The sequence below is a fragment of the Thalassophryne amazonica genome, chromosome 7 (genome assembly GCF_902500255.1).
Source record: "Thalassophryne amazonica chromosome 7, fThaAma1.1, whole genome shotgun sequence".
NCBI classification, from domain to species: domain Eukaryota; kingdom Metazoa; phylum Chordata; class Actinopteri; order Batrachoidiformes; family Batrachoididae; genus Thalassophryne; species Thalassophryne amazonica.
Window position 1 is genome coordinate 52,713,583 of NC_047109.1, and position 23,539 is coordinate 52,737,121.

Sequence of the window (23,539 nt, forward strand, 5' to 3'; positions counted from 1 at the left end):
GTAATAAATGTCTCCAAAGTTTAATATATGCTGGCGTAAGGCGATAATGCCAGTCCATCATGTAGTTTTTTTTCCACTGAATTCCATCTGTTACCCTGCAAAGTTCAAAAACGGCCAAGTCGAGGTGTGACCCCTATCCCTTTGTGCGAATTATGTTGTCTTCTGTGAACCCTCGTGCTCCTTCCTGAGGGAGGCCTCTGCAACAACAGCCGCCATGACAAAAGAGAGCATATGCAGCCACGTAGGCCCCAAACTTTACAGAGGATTACAGTGTGTTCAACAACCCACTGTCTGACTGGCTGCAGGGCCAGGGGGAGTGGACCATGAGCCACATGAGAGGAGGGGTCAGGCAGCTGTATGTGGATGAATGTGCATTTCTGAAGGGGGGAGGGCTACAGCATCAGGCTGAGAAACAGAAATGGGGGAGGAGACGGAGTAAAAACAGAGCAGAGGAATGCTCGATGCTTAATGCTATTGTTCCATAACCACGCAATCCACAGCAATCAAACACTTCAGGTGGCTCGCTCAGCCTACAGATGCCAATGTGGCTGGAGGAATGGCAGCAGAAAGAATCTCTCAAGCAGGACTCTGAAAGACAAGCACAGAAGAAGAAAACAGGCAGTTACTTTGTCCCTTTGGCCTCTACTGTTGACATCAGCAATTTTGTTCTTACAGTTGTGTATTTGCCCTGAACAAACAATGACTAGTTGTGTGCAGCACAGCCTGTGTTTACGTGGAGGCTCCATAGCACAGATGAATAGATTTGACTATTTGATTGGCCACAGTGCAAAGTGCTGCTGCCCACAGAAATAACATACAGTCTACAGAGAACACACTCACAGTCAGTACAGGTCTATATGGCTACGTTCTGGCTACGTACTGCAGGCCTTGATGCTCAATTTTGATTTTTTTTGTGAGGTCGTTCACATTGCAATTAAATGCGACCTGTATGTGGCCTGCTGTGTGAACGGCTTAACGTCCCATACTATCCCGCATGCGCAGAAGAGAGTACAACGACGTCATACGCAGCGAGCGTGCCCAGTGGAAGAAGTGAGAAGAAGCAGCATGCTCAGTGTTTGCGGAAGTAAACATGGATGGTAGCAGTAGCGATGGAGTATATCTAGCGATTTTACAGTTGTTGTCAAGCCGGAGCCAGCACATTTATAACGTTATCATTTTAAGGAGAAAATTGAAAAGGAAAAGAGCCAGGCTTTTGGCCCTGGCATTCTGTGGGGCAGTGGCATCAATGTCTATCCAGAGAAATGTTTGGGTGCAAAGTCGTAGCCAGGAGTGGTGGGAGTGGGAGTGAGTGGTTTCAGATACAGACTTCATTCATAATTTTCAAATGACAAGGGGGACTTTCATTTATCTATGCGAGCGCCTTTCTTTAGCAGTGTCACGGCAAGATACACACCTTCGACGGCCCATATCGGTGAGCAAACACGTTGCGGTTGGACTGTACTGGCTGGCAACAGGTGCTTGCTACCGCACGATTGCTAACCTCTTTGGCACAGCAAAGTCTACTGTCTGCTCCATAGTACATGACTTCTGTAGAGCAGTTCGTCATGTTCTCATGCCTGAGTACATCATGGGTTAAAGCAATAAATTTTCATCTGACTGAAATGTTTTCCTGGCAAAAATCAATGCCAGCAATTCCCTAAAATGTGGTGTAGTGGGGGCACACACTGTTTTTTCCTCAATAAATACAATAAACACATTATACAGCATACAAATCAATTCTAAATAGCCTCTAAGGAGAGACAGACAAAGCATAAAAAGAATGCAAAACCTGAACATAAAGGTACATAAAAGGGTGGTGGGGTGGGGTGAAGTCTTGATTCTGGGGGGTCTGTGGGTAAAAGAGCAAGTTAAATTTTGTATATTCTGGTGAATTTTAATGGGTATGAAGCCCTCAAACAATGAAAACTCACTTCAATCTGTGAAGTAAAAACACAGTACTGATTATGGGGGTCTGGGGTTCTCCCCCACAATTTTTTTAAAAGAGCAAGTTAAATTTTGTATATTCTGGTGAATTTTAATGGGTATGAAGCCCTCAAACAATGAAAACTCACTTCAAACTGTTAAGTAAAAACACGGTATTGATTATGGGGGGTCTGGGGGTTCTCCCCCACAATTATTTTTAAAAAAGCAAGTCAAATTTTGTTTATTCTGGTGAATTTTAATGAGTATGAAGCCCTCTGAAACAAAGAAAACTCACTTCAAACTATGGGGGTCTGGGGGATCTCCCACAGAATTTTTTTTTAAAGAGCAAGTCAAATTTTGTATATTCTGGTGAATTTTGATGAGTATGAAGCCCACTGAAACAAAGAAAAGTCACTTCAATCTGTGAAGTAAAAACACTATTGATTATGGGGGTCTGGGGGTCCTCCCCCAGAAATTTTTTAAAAGAGCAAGTTAAATTTTGTATATTCTGGTGAATTTTAATGGGTATGAAGCCCTCTGAAACAAAGAAAACTCACTTCAAACTATGGGGGTCTGGGGGATCTCCCACAGAATTTTTTTAAAAGAGCAAGTCAAATTTTGTATATTGTGGTGAATTTTAATGGGTATGAAGTCTTCTGAAACAAAGAAAACGCACTTCAAACTGTCAAGTAAAAATTCTTTGTCTTCTGTAGTATTTTGATTTGTTCTAATCTGGTGAATGCACCAAATGGGTGCTGTGTCGCTGTACAGTCAATAAAATACAAAATTAGGGCCTAAAGCAACAGACAACATTGTTCTGCTGTGCACAAAGTAACACTGTCACCAGTTTTGAAAACGCATGCGCACTGAGAAACTCAAAACTGGCTTATTCACATTTAATCTGTTAAATGCTCTCAATCCTAAAACAAACTGGGGCTGCAACTAACGATTATTTCAGTAATCGATTAATCTTTTTTTTTTTTTTTTTTTTTTTTTTTTTTTTTTACTTACATGTGAGTTTTGCCATTATTTCTTGGAGTTATTATTAAAAGGCCTTTATCACGCAACATCAACGTTTGACCTTGTAATAAAGTTATGATGTTATATTCTCGTCAACAACATACCTCGAATGTTTTGTTTTGAGAGATTTCCATCAGGTTTCATCCGATTATGAGCATTTTTAGATGCCTACAGAAACTAACTCAACCAATGACAACATATTACAGCAAGAGTCCACAAAAGTATTTTAAAAGCCTGACTAAAGTGTAATATGTGATCTTTAATAAGTTATTTTCATGAAAAAGACACAAATGTGCAATTTACTGCATTTTATTTTTTTGTGTAAAAACACAGCTTAGATGTGGTTTGACCTAAACAAATTGTCATTAAACTTAACCAGTTGTATATAATTCTTGTTTTACATTACTTAGTCCACATTTCATTTTATTTTACCTTATGTTTATATTAGTTGTGCATATACTCTGAACAATTTACCGTTAAATCACGATCGTCACGATCTTTCATTTGGCTAAAAATTACTCGCACCACGGAAAGCATGTTTTTGTAGTTGCACTCAAATCTCGTTGTAATGGAAATTACAATGACAATAAAGGCGATTCTGATTGTGATTCTTCTGATTATTATTAATATATAAATAAAAATAAATAAATTATAATTTGTAATACATTTGACTCTTTTACGCCAACAAACCCTAAGCCATTATTTATTATACAGAAAACATGCACACAAACTGTGCTGAGATGCGAACAGCTTAATGCTAACTTTATCATTGAAAACGCCATAGACAAGCTAAGGCGTTAGCATCGGTCCCGTTTTTAAGTTATAAAATACATCTATCAACTGTTTTAGAAAATCATAACAGGTTGGTTTAATATAACAAAAAGGTAAATATTACTCAGACATATGCTCTTTAGGGTTTTAGCGGAGGAAAATTAAGATAAAGTGACAAACCATCGAAGCAGAGTCGGATCATTGCTTCACTGGTTCAAAGCAAAACCACGCCTCGCTCTACTTGGGGAGCGTCTGCCAATGTTCCCACGAAGACAGAGAGGAGAAGAACCATGGCTCATAGCAAGCAGTAAACAGAGCGGAGAGGAGTGAAAATTCACACAGTCCCTTCCTCCGCAGTCCACGCTGACATTGCTGCTGCTTTGATTAGCGCAGAATGGGATGTATATTTCGGCCCCAAAACACGCATGACACCACGTGCACACGCGTATGTGTGGTTACATTTTCCAAATGACGGAAATCCGTCACGGTGACAGAGAACTTTAACCCATGGAGTACATAAAACTACCTCAGGGAGATTACCTGCGAGAGGTTGTTGAAGGCTTCAGGCAGAGATGGGGTTTCCCACAGTGTGGTGGAGCAGTAGATGGGAGTCATATCCCCATCACTGCTCCAGAGGAGAACCACGCAGACTATTTTAACCGCAAAGGTTGGCACTCGGTGGTCCTGCAGGCTGTCGTGGACCATCAGTTTTGGTAAGATATACTGATTTTTTTTATACGTAATAGCCGTAGGTGCTTTACTTTCTAATTATTTGGTTTAGCCATAACATACTACTAATTAAACATGGTGTTCCAACAGCTTCACAAACATTTATGCTGGATGGCCAGGAAGCGTCCATGACGCCAGGGTTCTCAGGAATTCTCACGTCTACACACTGGCAGAGAGAGGAGAACTTTTTCCACCAGTGAGTGTTTAATATACTAGTAATAATGATGTAACATCAATATCCAGTGAAAGAAGATGAAATACTATTATGATAATGTGGGAAACTTCCATTGCTATTACTTGAATATAGATATCTCCTAACGTTACTTTCTTATGGTTTCCACATCATGTCTTCATTACTTTGCTTAAACATTATTTTATTATTTTTAAGGATACTGAAGAGATAATGGGTGTTCCGGTGCCAATCATGCTTCTTGGTGATCCTGCTTATCCCCTCCGAAGCTGGCTGTTAAAAGGATATTCAGAGACAGGAACACTGACAGCTGAACAGAGGTACTTCAATGAGCGCCACAGCAGAGCCAGGATGACTGTGGGGTGTGCATTTGGCCGGCTTAAGGGCTGGTGACGGTGTCTTGGTAAACGCCTAGATGTGAACATTGCCATTGTCCCCACCATCATAAGTGCATGTTGCACACTCCACAATGTGTGTGAAATGCATGGTGAGGCCTACGAAGAAACAGGTGGAGCTGTTCCTGGTGTTGAAAGAATGGCTGAAGGAGGGGCCGTGGCAGATGTGCAGCCGACAAGAGTCAGAGAAGCACTTACTCAACTTTTCAATAGTCAACATTGAATCTTTGACCTATTTTAAGTGTTCCTATCCTTAATTCATTCAACTGAGATAAAAATTAAGATAGTACAAAATAAGTCGTTCTGAACTGTTATTTTTCTTTTTATTTACCATAAAACACTGGCTATGGAAATGCTGTTCTTATCAGTATGTAACACTGCAGACAAAGTGCATACAGGAAATGGTTTGTGCAATACAAAACTTCTTTTTCAGTGTATTAGCAAAAAGTCCTGCACTGTTATACTGTACTTTGAAACCAACAAATTCAAACATTAAAGTGTTCAAATTGTCATTCATTTTCTTATTCAAGTAAGGTATTTTAATATGTCAAAAACGTTGCTTATGAAATATTTAAACATTAACCATTAACATTGTGCAAAACTGCATTAAACAGTGAACATTTCAGAACAGTTCATAAGGGTTTAGATTGGTCTTCATCTTAAGATTGAAATGGTGGAGAATGATCCTGGCTAATGAAAACATGCTGATCTTGAGAATTTACTGGTCCCTGGAAAAATGGCTGACTTAAATCTTGCAAAAAGGACAGACGCTGGGTGGAGGATGGAGTTGAAGCCATACGAAACAGTGAGGAATGATGACACGGGCTGCCTTGGGTTGTAAATGTGAGATGGCTGCATTGGCGGCTGGTAAAAATGTGGCTGTGGAGGGGCATTGGATCTCTCCATTAACTGCATAAGCATGGTGAACATTTTACGATCATGTTCATGCTGAGCTGCTTGCATCTTCAACGGGAGGTCAGCATCTTCATTTTTTAAGGCACTATTAATCTTGTCAGCAAAGACCTCCAGTGTTGTCTCCATCTTTGATTTCCTTTTTCTGTTCTTGGCAGATGTAGCTGCTGAAAAGGAAAATAATAAAGCTTATACATGGCATATTTTAATTTGTTGTTTGTTTTTTTTTGTTAAGATAGAAAAGTTAGTAAACTGCAACAGCATCAAATAATTATTTTACAGTAATATAACTATCAGTATATAAAGGCTTAGCTTTCAGTAGTAGTAGAACCCTAATTTTATGAAACAGTCCTATAAACAAAACATAAGTCATCTTACACCAAGTGGTTGTGGAAGAGGTATTGCTGCATCCAGATGTGTCATTTTGGGCCGAACGTTCCTCTGATGCACAAGTCCGCTGTGACACGTGTGTCCCATCACCTGTGTGCAGAACATAATAATACAGTCATCATCGATTTTCACGTCATATATTAAGCTCAGTCGTAAGTGCCTAGAAGCCTAAAACCCACCTGTATCACAGGCGCTGTTAGCCGGGCTGGCTGGGCTAGCTGCGGTACCAGGACTCTCCTCCTCAGTTTCCTCTTCAGCAAAGCAGCTATCCAGCAGTTCTGTCGGCTGAACGCTGGGCTTGTCTCCAAAAATGCGGTCAAGTTCTTTGTAAAATGGACAGGTGGCATGTCCGCAACCACTTTTTTGTTAGCGTATTTAGCTTCCTTGTATTTAGCCCAGAGGCTTTACACAAGCAAGAAGCCAGCAAACAGAGACAGGTCCCCAAACAGTGTCCATTAAAATCATTACAATTAGAACCAGGTTCATCCCGACCAATACATTTCTTGATTGGTCAACATCGGATTAATGAAACCACACAGATCAGGCTCACTCCACTTCTTAAGAGCTGCAGCCAGGTTTTTTTTTCCCTCTGGCTCACCAGCAGTGCTGCACTACATGTTTTAAAAGCATTTTTATGCTCTGCTTTACTTCGAATTAGGGCAGTCACAATTATTACAATATTTGCCAATCGCGATTATTTTTATATTTGTGATTATCATGAATTATTAATTTTATCCACAAAGTTGCAAAAAATGACTTAGAATCTGACATTATTGTGCTGCACCAGAAGCAGTGTCGCAGCCTCGCACCCTAGCACCCTTGCTGCCTCACTCGCTCTATTTCCCTCTCGTCGTGGTCGGATGGTTAGCAAGGCTAGGATAATAACATGGAGGGTGAGGAGGTTCTGGTTCCAAAGCCACGTACCACGACACCTCTGTGGATGCATTTCGGTTTTAAGCCTAACAATAAGGGAGAGCCCAGTAACATGGAGGAAGCGATATGTAAACTTTGCCGTAAAAAGTGTCAGTCAAAAGCGCTAACACAACAAATCTGAAACATCTACAGACCCACCACTCACAGCAATACGCCGAACTTGTAAAGACCACACCAGCGCAATCGCCAGCCGGTGCAACAGCAGCTGGTGCATCCCATCAACTGGCTCTTGACGAATGTGAGTTTGCGTCAGGGCTTGCCCTGTTGCAGTAGATTGATCACAATAAATCCTCGGCAAAACGATACAAAACTTTTGCAGATACACCTAAAGCTGGGTTTACACTGTGCAAGTTTTGGCCCTTTTTGAGCCAATTTTTCACTCGTGCAAGAATTTTTTGGATCGCGCCGAGTTTCAGCTTAATCGCGTGTCCTGCATTGTGTAGTATACATGGAGTAACGAGCTACGTTTAACCTCTCACGACTACCTCCCAATCGGCAATCTTATGATCAGATGAAAATCAAACCTGTTTGATATTCTGGTCGGCCCTCGTTAGGGTATCACGCTGTTGAAGCAGCACTACAAGCTGCCAACCTCTCGCACTGTGCCTGTGCAAACACCGATACGGAATTGGAGAGAGCATAAATAGTGATCATCTCTTTGGGAGAGCAGCTTCTGTTTCTTTTCCCCATTATTCTTCAACTCAAGCAGCGTCTTGTATTGTTTGTTTGTTTTTTTTTGTTAAAACTTTGACATCTCCCATTGAGAGTTTTTGTAAAAATAAGAAATGTAAATCAAGTTTGAAAAAAAAAAAAAAGAAAAAAAAAAAGATTCTGTTAAGTTTTGTTTCCGGAAACATGAGTCCGACGTGTGGTTTTTGAAAGTACAATGTGAGTAGTCAGATCGCATCAGAGCATCGGGCCGTATAGTGTGAGAACATAAATCCTGCACTCTGAACTTTTACAGCCTGCGGTTTTGTCGTACAGTTTGAAATGGAGCTGAGTACAATGATTGAAAATACCGTACAGTGTCGGCCCATCTTTAATCTGTTCCCGTGTGGATGGGGCACTAGGGTTTGGAAACTTGGAGTCCCTGGGACTCCATGGGGCAAAAAAAGAAATTGTAGTCCCCATCCAATCAATAAATTTTGATGTTCCAACACAATACAGAATTTAATACAACACATTTACAGTACCTTTGCTGCATGAAAGATAGTGGTGTAATGGATCACAGTTGATCCGTACAGACCAGTCCCCCACGGCTCAAGACGCATGAGAACCTTGGATTAATAATAAAGTTTACATAAGTGTGATTTTATGTCACGGTGACTTTATTTTAAAGTGATGACTGTGTTAACTTTGATGCCGTCTGAGTGAAAGAAATGCAGCAGCTTTGCACTCTCACAGCCTGTTAATAAAAAAAAAAGCCTTCTGGAATACTGATAATTTACGTGACGTGCAAAAAGAATCACAAACATTTTTCACATCAGTATTTGACTTGCACAAACATGTTCAATGTTTAATCCCCCACATGAATATTAAATGCCCATGTAGCACAAGAAACCATAAAATGCAGATTTTGCATGAAGAAAGTTTGAATAAATTCACCCCAAAGATAGATCTTGATTTGTGTGAAATATCTTTATGGCCCCTTCACATATAACACGAAGCTGGGCGAAAGAAGTAGGAACAAGCTGAAAAACTGCGGGGGAGGGGACCGCGAAACATTCCACCTGCTGTCAGGAGGGACACACGGTCGGACAGGCTTGAACGATACCAGGGCAATGGTTTTGGGTACACTTGTGTGCACGCGCGAGCACCTGGAAAGTGTGACACCACATCGCACCGCTGCTGTGTCTCCTATCGAGCAGACAGTACAGGTATGATCCTTTTGTTTATCTGTAGATGACCCATGGTCATAGATGTAAAGTCATAAACTGACATGAATGAAGCCATGCGCCCTTATCATGTCCACATGTGCCGGTATGTGTATTTATTGTCCACTCTTTCTGTCATGTGGCATACAATGTACGTGATGGAAGGTTCATTAGCCTGGCCAGCTGATAACAAAGTTCACATTGTGCCATGCGCTGGGATGTGGCTGGCCGGTCCCCATGAGATCTTGTCTGTACATAATTATCAGCAAGTCATGAAAGCATGAGAGCCCGCCCACACACGTGCATTACTTGGAGTGTTGTTCATGTTGTTGATGGCATGACATATGTTCTCCAGTTGCGAGTACACAGTGGTCAGCTGTTCCAGCTGGATATTAAAGCTGTCCAGATGCGCGCTGCACTGGACAGTGATCGCACTCTGGCCACCTAGGCTGCACCTGAGAATGATGGATCAGGGCGTGGGGGACGACAAGAGCACACTCCTCACGACATCTGTGTTGCGGGGGGGGGGGGGGGGGGGCAGCGACACACTCACACCCCACGTGTTGTAGGGGGGGAGCCTTGCATGACACGTGTGTTGGTACCGGTACACTTGTGGGGCACTTTGAACATGTGCGGCCATTCGCACAGCCAGGTCGAAGGTGGTCTGCCTGCTATCTACTCTCGTGCTGGCAGCGTGAATGGCCCCGCCTTTTCCAAGTGCCCCGCGAGTGCTGTTGGATGTTTGTTGGTGGCACCTGGACCCCAGCAGACTCCGGCCGAGAGTGGGACAAATGGGTCAATCGTGTAATGTGTGAAGGGGCCCTTTATGATGTCAAGTGACAACAAATTCCGTTAAAAACATGACATAATAAGACTTACAGGGAGTGTTAGCTTTTCCGTATAAATGATGATTAAAAAAAATTGGGTCATCATTTTGATGAACTTTAAATCGTCTCCCTGCAGCAGATCATAAAAACATGAGACTTGATATCCACTGTGATATCTCAGAGATGTTTCCAAACAATTTTATAAAAACAAACATCAAAGACTCGATCTGACATTTGCCAGGAAAAAACATTCACCACGACAGTAAAAATCCAGATTTCTGACCTTCTTGCTGTGAGGCAACAGTGCTAACCCCTAAGCCACCATGCTGCCCCATCAGCTGACCATTTATCTACTTTAATTACTTTATTAATCTACTTTATTTAATGATTACTTCATTTAATTTGCTAAATAGGAATTCTACAAAGCGTGTCAATTGACAAGGCAGGCCAAAGTAAAATAAAAAAGGTGGGCCACCTCAAAAAATAAATAAATAAATCAGTTTTATGTGTGCATTGGTTTACCAGCACTAAATTTCTCAAAATACCAACATCAGGACAAAATGTCGATTTTCACTGTGACTACAAAGTAATAAGTAAGATTCATTTTTATAGCACTTATCAGATAAAAATTGCAAAGTGCTTAACAAGAAACTGTAAAAATAACAGCATGTAAAACACGATAAAAACAAAAAACAAACAAAAAATAACACTAGTCAGCTGCTTTTTAAAGAGTAAACTATAGTGCATTGCCCGTGGGCTCTAGACTGCGTAGTTTTTACAGTTGTATCCAAAAGTTTGGGCACCCCTGATCATTTTCATGAGTTCCTTTATAAATCATTGGTTGTCTGGATCAGAAATTTCAGTTAAATATATCATATAGCAGACAAACACACCTATATTTGAGAAGTGAAATGAAGTTTCTAGTATTTACAGAAAGTGTGCAATTATTTAAACAAAATTAGGCAGGTGCATAAATTTGGGCACCCTTGTCATTTTATTGACATGAATACATTTAGCACTAATTACTGGAACACAAAATTGGTTTGGTAAGCTCATTCACCCTTGACCTCCTTACACAAGTGAATCCAATCATGAGAAAGGGTATTTAAGGTGGCCATTTACAAATGTTTCCCTTTGCATCTCTTCTAATGAGTGGCAACATGGGAGCCTCTAAACAACTCTCAAATGACCTGAAAACAAAGATTGTTCAGCATCATGGTTTAGGGGAAGGATACAAAAAGCTATCTTAGAGATTTCAGCTGTCAGTTTCCACTGTGAGGAACACAGTGAGGAAATGCAAGACCACAGGCACAGTAGTAGTTAAGGACCGAAGTGGCAGGCCAAGAAAAATCTCAGATAACCTGAAGTGAAGGATGGTGAGAACTAGGGATGTCCCGATCAGGTTTTTTTGGCCCCGATCCGATTCAGAGTCAGAGTCTGCCGATACCAAGTCCCGATCTGATACTTTAAAAAACTGAACGAACAATGAACAAATGCTAAATATATAATAATTTCATTTTAATCACCTTATTTTATTATTTATCACTTAAACAGTGCACTTCTCTATGAGGTAGCTTGAACAATCAAGTAATAATCTATCAGACTTAAAAAAATGTACAGATTTCCATGTTATTTTATTTGTCTAAAAATAAATGTCCAAGGTTCCATATGTTAAACAAGAAATTGTCTAATCTGAAATAACAGGTGGTTTTAATTTACAGATGAAAGGTTTCTAAAGAACCATTTATTGATTTAGCTATTTTACCGTATTTTCCGCACCATAAGACGCACCTAAAAGCCTTACATTTTCACAAAAATCGGCCATGCGCCCTATAATCCGGTGCGCCTTATGTGCGCACTGAATTCCAAAATCTGTAAAAACGACCGACGTTGTCTTTGACCGTCGGAATATCGGACCATTTCCCCGCTGACACAAGGACGTAATATGTAAAGTACGGACGCTACCAGCATAGAGTACATACCCTGGCAGCGATTAACCAATCGGAGAACATTACGTAATATGTAAAGTACGTACGCTGGTAGCGTAGAGTACGTACGCTGCCAGCGATAAACCAATCAGAGAAGAGTCCATGAGTCCGTGGTACATACACTTACCTCCGCCACTCCTCCGGTAGTTACCGTATACTACAGGTATCCTGCAAAACAACATATGTTTGTCTAAGGACCCCCGAAGAGACATGCTTAGGAGGCACAATTCAAACTGCAGGCTATCAGTTACGCGGTTGTTCATGGGAATAGAGCAGCTGCGAGAGGAAACAAGAAAATGAACTGCGCCAAGTTAAAAAGACCAAACGGAGTTTCCGCAGAAACAAAGCGAGGTGGCCACAGCTTTCAGACCAGCTGTTCAATTCAGACACAGAAGATGAAGACTTCGATGGATTTGTGACAGAACCATAATAAAAAATAATGTGAGTACCATATTGTTAAATTCCAGTAGTTCAAATAAACTCACCGTTTTTGCTTCCGTGACCTTTTTTTTTTGTAGACTATATGTTTTAGCATGCGCCTTTGTAAGAGTTAAGTACCTGCTAATTGAGGCTGCGCCTTATAATCCGGTGCGCCTTTTGTCAGGGTTAAGTACCCGCTAATTGAGGGCGCGCCTTATAATCCGGTGCGCCTTATGGTGCAGAAAATACAGTAATTACATGTGTTCTAAACTTTTTTAAACAGTAATCAGAAATTCTGAGGTAACAAACAACAACAAACATTTCCAAGGATTTTTCTTCAGACACGTGGTTCCTGCACTGATAGTGAGTCCCTTCAGCTGCTCCCTGGTTTGCACTCGGGGTCGCCACAGCAAATCCAAGGTGGATCTGCATGTTGAATTGGCGCAGGTTTTACGCCGGATGCCCTTCCTGACGCAACTCCACATTACATGGAGAAATGTGGCAGGGGTGGGATTTGAACCTGGAACCTTCTGCACTGAAACAAAGCACATTAAACACTTGGCCACCACCCCTATGGTTTCTACACTAATCTGTGATTCAAATCCCCACCTGACTGGAAAATCACTAAGGGCCCTTGGGCAAGGTCTTTAATCACCTATTGCTCCCGGTGTGCAGTGATCGCCTTGTATGGCAGCACCCTGACATCGGGGTGAATGTGAGGCATAATTGTAAAGCACTTTGAGCGTCTGATGCAGATGGAAAAGCGCTATATAAATGCAGTCCATTTACGATTTGTACAGATCAGTGGTTTCTGCCACTAGTCTTCCCTGTTTTGGCCCGACGCATCGTTCATATTGGACAGCGCGAAGCTACGTCACAGCTCAGAGCGTGGAAAGTTTAAAAGTCAACTTGAAAAGTAAAAGAAAAAAAAACAAAAAAACTTACATTTGTGTTCTGACAGTCCTCAGTGTACCCCTCTGATGCTTTATCAGTGTTCAACAAGTTTAGAGCAGCGCAGTGAAGGTGAATAAAGATGGAAGCTCTTTAAGACGCACTCCTAAATGTGATGAGTGCGCACACCATCTCTCGCTCCGATTTGCAGACAAACGATCACAGGACAATTTGTTTTTTCTTTTTGTTAATCAGATGACAGATCGTCGTCCTGAGGACTTGGTCAGCACCGGGTCCTGCTGCGCACAGAAGGATGACTGAGCAAGAGTTTCGGTGGGAAAGTGTCCATCATCCTCTTGTCATTCCATCGAGGCATCAGGCTGAGCATGTAAACACACCAACAGCAGTTCTGCGAAAGAAACTTTGCGCGCTTAACTCCCCCCCACCTCTGTCCTGGTTACAATTCCATCTCTTCTTCCCAAATTCACTGCGCAACTCTTGTTCCCTTTTCTCCTCTGGAATCGGTTTCAGCCACACGCGTGTGTGAGAATGTCCGGTTGAACTTCTGTTTTTTTCTTTTGTTCAATTAAAAAAAAAAAAGATTGGGTTGAACTTTGACCGCGTCAGCCTGCCAACAAGCAGCAATGCGCGCTCCTGTCAGAAGCGTCGCTTGAAGCAAAAAGCAACGCGTCTCACGCCTCTGACGTTTCCGACGCGTGAAAAGCCCATTAATCTGCAATAATGAGTTTGGAATAGCGCTGATCAAAATAATGAGGATAAAATCTATATCGGATTCCTGATCGGGATGCAACGTCCGATTTCGATCAAGTCTGAAACCACGTGATCGGGCCCGATTTCCGAACACGTGATCGGATCTGGACGTCCCTAGTGAGAACAGTCAGTCAACCCACAGACCTGCTCCAAAGACCTACAATGGGATCTTGCTGCAGATATTGTTGTGCATCATTCAATTATATATTTACTTTTAATTACGTAATTTTTTTAAAATGTTAATTTACCCTCAATATATTTACAAATGGTTTAGGTTCTTGTTATCATATGCACACACTATTATTATTATCAGTATTATTATTTTATTTTATTATTACAACTATTTTGTCATTTGATTTTTAAATGGACCGCATTAGAAATAAGTGTTTTCACTTTGTATTTTTAACATATTTACAATTATGTACTTACATTGAGCTTACTAAATAAAATTACGCACACACACATACAGAGATGCCACTTTGCTTTTAATAAATAGACAATTTACCATCCCCTGCTGGAATAGCATGAGTCCAGAATGCAATTATCAACGTGCATTGTTCAGTGTTGTTAGCTATTACATGTAGTTTCTCCAAAAATATTAGTCCTACCAAAGTTCTTTCTTTCTTTAATATTTATTTCATTCATTTAAAAGAAAAACAGAAAAGCAAAAAACAAAAGCACCACAATACCAGAATGAAAAGGAGCAGAAAGAAGAACAAGTCTTATGATTTCTGCCCCTTTTAACAATACAATCTTTCAATATACAGCATCATAGTCAACATTATTTAACAGATTGCATTTCTTTAACTTGTCACATACCACTGACCCATTTCATAATTATGACCATTAATTAATAGATTACATCACTGACAGGTTACATTTAAACTTAAGACACTCCAAACATTATTAACAGTTTACTTTTTTTTTTTTTTTTGACTTTCTTGCAGCCCACTGACTTACTTCATAGTTTCATACTTACTTAATACATCTAATTTAATATGTTTTTTAAATAATTTAAGCGACCTTAATTCTTTAATTTCTTTATTAAGATTGTTCCATAATTTGACACCATTTACTGCAATACTCCTTTCCTTTACTTTGGTTCTAAATCTTGGTTTTTTAAAGACTTCTATTCCTTTCAATTTATAACTACTTACTCTTTTTTCAAACATATTTTGAATGTTTGTTGGTAAAGTATTTTTATTAACTTGGTACATCGTTTGTAATATTTTCAAATCAACTAAATCATGAAATTTAAGTACCCTATACTTAATAAACAATGGATTAGATGGATCTCTAAAACCACTGTTACTAATCACTTTTAAAGCTCTTTTCTGCAAAATAAATAAAGGTTGTATATGTTGATCCCCAGATTTCTACACAGTAAGTTAAATATGGGACAATCAATGAATTGTACAATGTTAATAAACCATAACTGTTTAATGAATATTTTACTTTATGCAAAACAGCAATGGCTTTCGCTATTTTTCCTTTTATGTAATTTATGTGTGACTTCCATGTAAGATCTTCATCAATCATGACTCCTAAAAATTTCATTTCTTTTACCCTTTGTATATCCATTCCATCTATTTGTAATGACACATTATTTTCTTTCGCTCTATCATTAAACAATATGAAATTTGTCTTATTAATATTTAGTGACAATCTGTTTATATCAAACCAATGTTTAACTTTTTCCAACTCTGTATTTATCACTTGTGCTACTTCCTGTATATCTGATCCAGAGTAAAACAGCGTTGTATCATCAGCAAATAAAATGCTGCCAAGCACATTGGATACATTCACAAAATCATTGATATACAAAATAAACAGTTTGGGTCCAAGTACCGATCCTTGTGGTACTCCATAAATAATGTTACACAATTCTGATTTGGTATTATTTATCTGAACAAACTGTTTTCTATTTTCTAAGTAGCTTTTTACCCACTGATGTGCAACACCTCTTATTCCATATTGTTGTAACTTGTGGAGCAATCTTGAGTGGTCTATAACATCAAAAGCCTTTTTCAGGTCAATAAAAATACTTACAAAATAATCCTTATTATCTATTGTTGTTGATATTTTCTCTATTAGTTCCATAATTGCCATAGCTGTCGAATGTTTTGTTCTGAATCCATACTGAGCATTATTTAAAATATGATGTTTCTCAATAAATTTATCCAATCTTGTTACAAAAACTTTTTCCATAATTTTAGAAAACTGTGGAAGCAATGATACTGGCCTGTAATTAGAAAAATTATGTTTGTCTCCATTTTTATATAATGGGACTACCTTAGCAATTTTCATTTCATCTGGAAAAACCCCAGTTGACAGAGACAGATTACAAATATAAGTAAATGGTTCAATAACAATTTCTATTATACTTTTTACAGTCATCATGTCTAAATCTTCATGGTCAGTTGATCTTTTGCTTACACAGTTTTTTACAATATTTCTTATTTCATCTTTTTCCACATTGTCCAGGAAAATACTATTGACCGTATTTACCAATGTACATAATTTATCTTCTATTATTGGTTTATTTCCCACCAGACTTGACCCTACATTTGAAAAATAATCATTAAACCCATTTGCAACTTATTTTATATCATATATCTCTTTATTTTCCTTAACAAAGTAATTTGGAATAGTTTCTTTCGTTCCATCACTATCAATCACACTTTTTATAATTCCCCATGTTACCCTCATATTATCTTTACTCTTATTTAGTTTTTCACTGTAATAATCTTTTTTTTGTTTCCTAATTATTGTTAATAGTTTATTTTTATATTTTTTGTATTTATGTTCTGATTCCTTTGTTTGCAATTTTAAAAAGCACCTGTATAAATAGTTTTTCTTTGCACAAGCATTTTTTATTCCCTTTGTCAGCCATGGTTTATTTACTCTTTTCTTACTAATTTCAATTAATTTACAATTTTTATTGTATGATTTCATCAATATTTTCATAAATGAGTTATATGCTACATTAACATCACTGACATAAACTTCTTCCCAGTTTTGATTTTTAAGGTCATATTTTAATGCCTCTAAGGCTTTTACTGACTTATCTCTTTTAAAGTTTATATCAGTTTTTGTGTTGTACCTATTTTTATATTTAAATATTGAAAAAATTGGTAAATGGTCGCTAATATCTGTCATGAAGATCCCATTCTTGATAATTTCATCTGTTCTGTTTGTAAATATATTATCAATTACCGTTGCACTTTGCGATGTAATTCTGGTTGGTTTTGTTATCAAGGGGAATAACCCCAAACTATACATTGTATTCACAAAATCACTTGATCTTTGGCAGCTGGAGCTTTCTATGTTAATATTAAAGTCCCCACACATAAAAAGCGTTTTGTTTTTAATTTGATGGAATAATTCAATTATTTTATCTGTAAATTTCACAACACAAGAATCTGGTGCTCTGTATACACAACTAACTAAAATATTCTTAGATGTTTCATGTACAAGTTCCACTGTTACAATTTCTATGACATCATTCATAATTGTCATTTCTTCAACAATTGTACACATCAGATCTGTTTTTGTATACAGAGCAATACCACCGCCTTTTTTATATCTTCTGTTTACAAAATACAGCTCATATCCCTCCATTTGAACTTCATCCATGAGATCATCTTTAAGCCAAGATTCAGTGATTGCAACAATACTAAATCTATTTTTAAACTGATTTAAATAATCTTTTATTTGTGACATTTTACAATACAAGCTTCGACTGTTTATATGTATGAGTGACAGGGTATCTTCTGCAATTTTTTCACTATTCAGCTGTTCTACTGTATAATACTCACAACCAATCGTTTTTAAGTCAAATATACTTTCATCAATATTAGTGTCTATGTCATATATTTTATCCTCTGTTTCCATGTTTGATCTGATTTTTTGTTGGTCCAATTACCAACAGATGTTATATTTGATTGTCTATTCAGGTCTGTATTTCGTAAGGTCCTCCATGTTTTTGATTTGTATACCGTTTGTTCCTTCTTTCACTCTAATCCACACCCTACAATTCCAGACCCATGTAGCAACAATATGTTTCTGTTTTCTTAGCAGTCTTGCTTCCCTAGCAATATCTGCATTTTTTTTTGTTAGATGCTAGTTCCAGTTTGCCAGCATTCATCCTTGACCCAAAATACACAAGCATACCAAGCGTGGGGAGAGCTGACATAGCAAGTGTCAGCTCTTCCCAGTTTGCCCATGATTGAAGCTATACACACACATGCACGTACACAGGTGCTATTTCCCTTTTAATATATTGTGGCAAGCTGCGTACAAGAATGAAAACCAAATCACAGCTTTTTGTCTTTTCTGCATTCTGGTGCTTTTAGTTTTACACGCACATACAGAGACGGTGGCGCAAGACATCAAAAGCACTACACTTCCCACTCATGGTAACGGCAACATGACACTTAACTAAACCAATTGATCTACAACAACACAATAAATCATTAACACTAATAACACTGTTAAACTATCATGAACCACAATAACATTTAAAACCCCCAAACACAAACTCCCACGGTGCATTGCAACACAATATCCATTGTTCACTGTTGTTAGCTAATATTGCTAATTTCTCCAAAAATATTAGTCCTATCAGCTTTCCATTTTCGCAGCGTTCATCCTTGACCCAAAATACATAACCATACCAAACTGCAAATATCAATCAATCAATCAATCAATCAATTTTTTTTATATAGCGCCAAATCACAACAAACAGTTGCCCCAAGGCGCTTTATATTGTAAGGCAAGGCCATACAATAATTATGAAAAACCCCAACGGTCAAAACGACCCCCTGTGAGCAAGCACTTGGCTACAGTGGGAAGGAAAAACTCCCTTTTAACAGGAAGAAACCTCCAGCAGAACCAGGCTCAGGGAGGGGCAGTCTTCTGCTGGGACTGGTTGGGGCTGAGGGAGAGAACCAGGAAAAAGACATGCTTTTTAAGTAATGGTTTAATTACTGCCACCTTAAAAGCCTGTGGTACATAGCCAACTAACAAAGATAGATTGATCATATTTAAGATCGAAGCATTAAATAATGGTAGGGCTTCCTTGAGCAGCCTGGTAGGAATGGGGTCTAATAAACATGTTGATGGTTTGGATGAAGTAACTAATGAAAATAACTCAGACAGAACAATCGGAGAGAAAGAGTCTATCCAAATACCGGCATCACTGAAAGCAGCCAAAGATAACGATACGTCTTTGGGATGGTTATGAGTAATTTTTTCTCTAATAGTTAAAATTTTGTTAGCAAAGAAAGTCATGAAGTCATTACTAGCTAAAGTTAATGGAATACTCAGCTCAATAGAGCTCTGACTCTGTCAGCCTGGCTACAGTGCTGAAAAGAAACCTGGGGTTGTTCTTATTTTCTTCAATTAGTGATGAGTAGAAAGATGTCCTAGCTTTACGGAGGGCTTTTTTATAGAGCAACAGACTCTTTTTCCAGGCTAAGTGAAGATCTTCTAAATTAGTGAGACGCCATTTCCTCTCCAACTTACGGGTTATCTGCTTTAAGCTACGAGTTTGTGAGTTATACCACGGAGTCAGGCACTTCTGATTTAAAGCTCTCTTTTTTAGAGGAGCTACAGCATCCAAAGTTGTCTTCAATGAGGATGTAAAACTATTGACGAGATACTCTATCTCACTTACAGAGTTTAGGTAGCTACTCTGCACTGTGTTGGTATATGGCATTAGAGAACATAAAGAAGGAATCATATCCTTAAACCTAGTTACAGCGCTTTCTGAAAGACTTCTAGTGTAATGAAACTTATTTCCCACTGCTGGGTAGTCCATCAGAGTAAATGTAAATGTTATTAAGAAATGATCAGACAGAAGGGAGTTTTCAGGGAATACTGTTAAGTCTTCTATTTCCATACCATAAGTCAGAACAAGATCTAAGATATGATTAAAGTGGTGGGTGGACTCATTTACTTTTTGAGCAAAGCCAATAGAGTCTAATAATAGATTAAATGCAGTGTTGAGGCTGTCATTCTCAGCATCTGTGTGGATGTTAAAATCGCCCACTATAATTATCTTATCTGAGCTAAGCACTAAGTCAGACAAAAGGTCTGAAAATTCACAGAGAAACTCACAGCAACGACCAGGTGGACGATAGATAATAACAAATAAAACTGGTTTTTGGGACTTCCAATTTGGATGGACAAGACTAAGAGTCAAGCTTTCAAATGAATTAAAGCTCTGTCTGGGTTTTTGATTAATTAATAAGCTGGAATGGAAGATTGCTGCTAATCCTCCGCCCCGGCCCGTGCTACGAGCATTCTGACAGTTAGTGTGACTCGGGGGTGTTGACTCATTTAAACTAACGTATTCATCCTGCTGTAACCAGGTTTCTGTAAGGCAGAATAAATCAATATGTTGATCAATTATTATATCATTTACCAACAGGGACTTAGAAGAGAGAGACCTAATGTTTAATAGACCACATTTAACTGTTTTAGTCTGTGGTGCAGTTGAAGGTGCTATATTATTTTTTCTTTTTGAATTTTTATGCTTAAATAGATTTTTGCTGGTTATTGGTAGTCTGGGAGCAGGCACCGTCTCTACGGGGATGGGGTAATGAGGGGATGGCAGGGGGAGAGTAGCTGCAGAGAGGTGTGTAAGACTACAACTCTGCATTCCAGAATCTTGCTGCGACTACTTGAAATGATTGATCTGTAGAAGAATTTTTAGGTCCTTATTTGAACTATGATGAACTATCAAGTGTCCTGATCCGAACTGTATGTCCTCTGGTTGAACTAGCAGGTGTTCAACCCAAAAAAAAGGGCTCTATTAGTCATTCAGTCTGTCAGGGGCTTTCCAAGGCCTTTTAGGTGCTTTCCCGCAGGCCACGTGCTGGGGCCTCGGGCCAGCTGCACCTGTGGCTGAGGCCACGTGCGGGGGGCCTCGGGCCAGCTGCACCTGTGGCTGAGGCCACGTGCGGGGGGCCTCGGGCCAGCTGCACCTGTGGCTGAGGCCACGTGCGGGGGGCCTCGGGCCAGCTGCACCTGTGGCTGAGGCCACGTGCGGGGGGCCTCGGGCCAGCTGCACCTGTGGCTGAGGCCACATGCAGGGGGGCTCAGGCCAGCTGCACCTGTGGCTGAAGGTCTTTTAAAAAAATCAGTTGTAAATCCTTCACGTTTTAATGGGAGCGTTTGTCACATTGAAATAATGGCCTAACACCTGCTTAGGGTTCACTAGAGGACGCTTCCAATAGAAAACCATGTCTTGGGAATGAAATAAATAAAAAAGTCGAAGGAGGAGCGATGCCCGCGGGTCTCCAATAAATAGATGAGCGCGGTTGTCACATATTCAGTCTCTCTAGAGGACTCAGTTTGTCTAAGCTCTGTGTCGAAGGCTTAAATAAACTTTAAAACTCTGTGCATTTTATCTTGCTTAAGGCTGAATTATTCTAAAGTGTTGTGTCCTTTTCTAGCATATCACTTGCAATTACTTTGTGTTATCTAAAAGACGACATCCCGAGAAGACTAAAGACGAACCACGACAGAACTTGGCGAGCCAGCTTCAGGAGGGTCCAGGGGCATTCCGGCAGCCTGGGACGGTCCAGCTCATCCCTCCAGACCGTAAATAACAGTGATCACGACTAAAAGGTAAGCAGAAACCTTTTATAACTTCTGCACGATCTGGAGGAGTGAGTCGGGATTTCCGCCCAAGTTGACAGGTGATATTTTTAATTGCCTCTTACCCAAAAGAACCTGGTCTAAGAAAATTGATAAGAGACTAAAAAAGATAAGATTGAAAATTATCAGGCCTTGTAGATAAAATGCTCAGAAGGTGTGTGTGTTCCCGGGAAAAAGAATGTCTGTGTGAGTGAAAGGTCAGGAATGTTCATGAACTCTGGTGCGGAAAAGAGTGCGTGGAGAACTAACCTGGATGCTTGGGGAATAATTGGTGTTGAAATTCGTTATTAATGTGCCGGCTGATAGCATGCGCTGTAGGGGTTAATTTAGGGGAGTATACTGACAAATAGATACAAGGTAATACAAGGTTATTTAAAGAGTTTAACAGAGACTGAAGTGAAATAAGTGAGAAAAAGAGTTTAACAGAGAATACGTGCAGAGGAAGCACAAGATAAGCGCCTGAGGGGGCGCAGTAGAAATACCGTACGTGATAAAGAGATTTAAAGAGAAAAGTGCAAAGTAGCACAGCTGACAGTAAGTAAAAGAGCTCAATAAAGGACGTCATTTTTTAAGAAAAGAGAAAAACTATAAAAAAATAAAAAAAATGAATGAAGAGTTAGTGCAGAATACATGAGAATTAATGAAGCAGAAAATAGTGCAGTAAGGCACCAAATACACGCTTGTGGGGCGTGGGAGAAGAATAAGTAAGTACACAGTAATATGAGTTTTTTTTATAAGAAAAGAAAAAGAGTGTATTTTCAGTGCAAAGGCACATTAAGCTCACGAGGAGCTCAGTAAGTGAAAAAAAAAAGTAGAAGAAAGTGCAGAAAGGCACAGGATACGCACGCGAGGCGCGGTAAGGCGTAGAAATAAATGAAATATTGTATGCTCAGAGAGGAGCTTGTGAAAAAAAAAAAAACAATTAAGCACAGGATACGCACGCGAGGCGCGGTAAGGCGTAGAAGTAAATGAAATATTGTACGCTCAAAGAGTAGCTTGTTAAGAAAAAAATAAATAAATAAATAATATATACGAGTTGCTGGCAGCGCCGGAGAAGCTGTCTAACGTGAAGAAGAGATACATACTTAAACAGAACACATTGGTGTTAAGTGAATAAAAAGGTTGTTTAAAGCCGCGGAGTAAAGGGTGGCAGAGGTCTAGATAGAGATATATAGAAAGTTGTTTTTAATAATTTTTGTGTATAAAGCTTTTGAAGATTGGTGTGTGGGAGAGCGGAAAGTAAGCGGGGAGTTGCAGGCAAAGCTGTGAGGGCTTGCAGGCTGGCTGACATACAAGATTAATGTAAAGAGTACGAGAAGGAGGACGCGTTTAGACCCAACAGGAGGACTTGGGAGGTGCATGACAGGCAGAGAGGAAAGTGTGAAACAGAGACAGTGAAGAAAAAGACAGGAGAAGAGACTGCTATGTAAATACAGAGAAGGTAGATATTATTTCAAAGAAAGAAAACTAATAAACAACCATAGCAGAAAAAGAGAGAAGCGAAAAAGAGAAGTGGAAAGTGAAAAAACTAGAAGGAAAAATAGAAAGTCGGGAGCAAAGACATTAGGAAGTGTTAGGGTTGTAAGAGGAGTAAAGAAATAAAGTTGGTTATAAATCAAAAGAGTTAAAGCTTAGATTATAGTGAAAAAGCTGACAGACTGATCAATGTTTGGGACAGTCATTGATGGGAGACTTAAGTGATAATGAAATAATACTCCCAGAACATTACTTGACTGACTGAGACATCGAAACCCAGGGAATCAGGACACATTTTTGGCTGGAAAGGACCTATTTTGACAGGGTAGGAGCAGAACATTGGCAGGACGAATAAGAGATCAAT

The 23,539-nt window shown here is 39.4% G+C and overlaps 1 long non-coding RNA gene across 1 annotated transcript; it reads right to left on the bottom strand.

Annotated features, from left to right (window-relative positions):
- Nucleotides 1–905: 905 nt before the first annotated feature.
- On the bottom strand, nt 906–17,053 carry LOC117513920. Its single transcript, XR_004561749.1, has 4 exons — nt 17,041–17,053; nt 15,950–15,955; nt 11,854–11,858; nt 906–1,210 (listed from the first exon to the last, which is right to left on the bottom strand). It is a non-coding gene; the product is annotated as an uncharacterized LOC117513920 (long non-coding RNA).
- Between the last annotated feature and the right edge of the window lie 6,486 nt (nt 17,054–23,539).